Genomic DNA, 3,129 nt, shown 5'->3' on the forward strand with positions numbered 1-3,129 from the left:
GCCGCACTTCAAGAGGGATGCGGATAACCTGGAGAGGGTCCAGAGAAGGGCCGCTCGTATGGTTAAGGGCCTACAGACCAAGCCCTACGAGGAGAGACTAGAGAAACTGGATCTATTCAGCCTCCGCAAGAGAAGCTTTAGTGGAGTCTGCTTGAAATTGTTCTGAATATAGCAAGATACGCTGGAAGAGATACTTCATTATTCCTTCTTAGATGGCCTAGCCATGACCTCGCATCCTCTTGCAATATGCAGTTAGCATTATTATTCTGCATTTCAACTTCTGTGAGTAGGCCCAAGCTTAGCATGAGTATCAGAGTCATCAGGTCAGGGCCCCTGACAGGCATTTATACACAGGACAGTTTTCACTATTTTAAGTCATCAATTAATACATGAGCCAGACTGTGTAGAGCACTTTTTAAGTGGCAGAAATTGCCTTAAAGCTGGTTGGATGCATTTTAAATGTAAGGTGAAATGTGGTAGTAGGTCTCAAAAAACCCTCTTTCACCTTAATTGTATGTGTATTAAATTGGGGTTTTCTAGGTGGTGGTTTCTAATTGCTCCCGGCAGGTGCATCTGGGTGGCTGTACAGCGAGCACCGGGTATCCGTTCACATCAGTTCTGCTCTGGGTGACTGAAAAATAAAAACCAAAGATAAAAACAGCAGGCCAGGTTCTTTGAGCAGATGTGATATCTTTTATCAGACGAGCTGAGTGGTTGGAAACAAGCTCTAGGCGAGCTCTGGGCGCAGTTGCTCCTGGCCGGGCAGAGGGAGTCAGGACAAGTCTCTGCTGGTCGGAGACGCCAAGGGGAGAGAAGCTGAAAGTGGGGCAGGATGTCGGTGGGGATGGAAATAGGTAGAAATTAGGAAGAGAAGAGGTGAGGGAGGGGGAGGCAGGCAGGGGAGGAAAAAGACAGCAGTGATGGACTGCAAGGATGGAAAGAAGTTATCAGTGAAAAAAAGAGTAAGTAGGGAGGAAAAGAGCAAAGAGGGGCGCAGAAAGAGTGACAGGAAGTCACGGAAAAGAAAATAAGAAGAAATTAGAAAAAACGAAAGTAAAACAGGGAAGAGGGGGAGGAAAGCAGGGGGACAAAGTCCTAAGGGGAACAGGACGGTGATAATAGTACAAGGTGGGAGAGACTCTCAAAGGAAAAGGAAAGGAGGAAATCAAGAAGACAAAAGGCAGAGCAATAGGGGAGGAGGGGAGAAAACGGGGGGGAAAAGGAGAATGTAAGAGGTGGGGTCAGGCAGGTGCCTGGTGATGAACCAGGCTGCAGGGGGCGGTCTGGGGAAGGCGACCAGGGCAGCTGCCCGGCAGACGACTGGCACGGGGTAAGGGGGAGCCTGGTTGTGCAGGCAGGGAACCGTGGTTGGTGTGTGGACGCAGAGGGGTTCAGTTGTGTTACATCAGAAGGCTTGCTCCAGGGTTACAGTCCCGCGGTGCTGTGGCCGGGGCTGGAAGGGGAGCGTGTGAGACCAGCGGGGACGCGGGAGTGGTGCCTGGCAGAGGCGGATGAAGGTGCGCTGGGGCCCTGGGCAGACACAACATTGGAGACCCCCTTCCCCCAGGGGAGCTGGGATGCCGGGGGGAGGGGCCCCGTCCCCTCCTGGTGCTGGCGGGCTGGGCGGGGGGTGGGGGGCACATGCCCGCCTCGTCTCCCTGCTCCCCAGCCCCCCTCCTCCGCTGTGGCCAAACATACACACACACAGACACGCACAGATGGGCGCACACTCTACTCTCACTCACTCTGCACATGGACACACAGGCACAAACACACTCTCCCTGCCGGGAACACAGACACGTGCACACACGGACACTTAAGACTCACACACACACACACACACACACACAGATGCATGCAGACAAACACAGACAGACCTGCGCACAGACACACAGATGGACACACACACACAAGTGCACAAATGCATGGACACACACAAACTGAGGCATACAGATGTACAGATGTGCACACATAGACACGCGGACACACAGAGGCAGATGCGTGCACGTGCATACACTCACAGATCCAGACAGATGCACCCTCAGACACGCAGACAGATTCGCTCAAAGACGCACATACAGAGATGCAGCCACACACATAGACATGCACACCGATGTGCGTGCACATACAAACACATGCACACAGAGGTGCACACAAACACATGCACACAGAGATGCGCACGCGCGCACACACACACACACGCACTCTCCCCTCACAGGACCTCCCCCTCTCCTGCAGGGGAACAAAACGGAGTCGAATCTCCATTATGTGTGAGCGAGCAGATCACGTACACAGCTTAAGCCATGAGGAAGTCAAAGGGCATGACCCCAAACTGCTAGGCTAAGCACAAACTGGAACAATTCTAGTTTAGTCAAAACAGGATACTAGTATAGGAAGAGTGTGGCTATTAATAGATTGGTGTATCTGTTACTGTGCATATGATGTCATACTTCCTATATCATACCTCCTACATAATCAAGTCGTGCGCGAAGTAGAACAACAGACAGTTTCCTCTCGGGGCAGTTGTCTGTTCAGAATGCTTTCTTTAATAAATCAAGTCTTTCGACTTCTGTTGTCGTTCGTCTGAGCCTCCGCCTAACGAACCCGGGGACTAGTTTTCCCCAACACCCCCACTCTGGATAACTGTGAGGCAGTGCCCTCCCCTCCGCCTGCCCACGTCTCCCTTCCCCCGCCTGGCCCTTGTTGCACTGACACACCCGCTAGCCTGGGGTCCCGCTGCCACCATCCAAGGCTCTGGACTCACTTCTGGCTCTGCGCACCTTGGAGAACACAGGCCTGATCGTCCAATGGGTCCTAGACCCAATACAGGCACTCGGGGCACTTCCCCAAGTCAGGGGCTGATTAGGAAGCCTCCCTTAGTCCACCGACCTAAGGGGCCTCCTTGGCATAATTTAGACCCACCCCTCAATAAGTCTCCCACACCGGTCACAAGGAGAACGTTATTGATCACAGGGGGTAGGGCGGGAACAGGGTAAAAGGTAGAGCAGTATCATAGGAATATCATAGGAATATCAGAGGGCTCCCTGCTCCCCAGCCCCACTCCTCCGCTGTGGCCAAACATACACACACACACACACGCACAGACACGCACAGACGGGCGCACACTCT

This window comes from Alligator sinensis, unplaced genomic scaffold, assembly GCF_000455745.1.
Source record: "Alligator sinensis unplaced genomic scaffold, ASM45574v1 scaffold1776_1, whole genome shotgun sequence".
In the NCBI taxonomy this organism is placed as follows: Eukaryota; Metazoa; Chordata; order Crocodylia; family Alligatoridae; genus Alligator; species Alligator sinensis.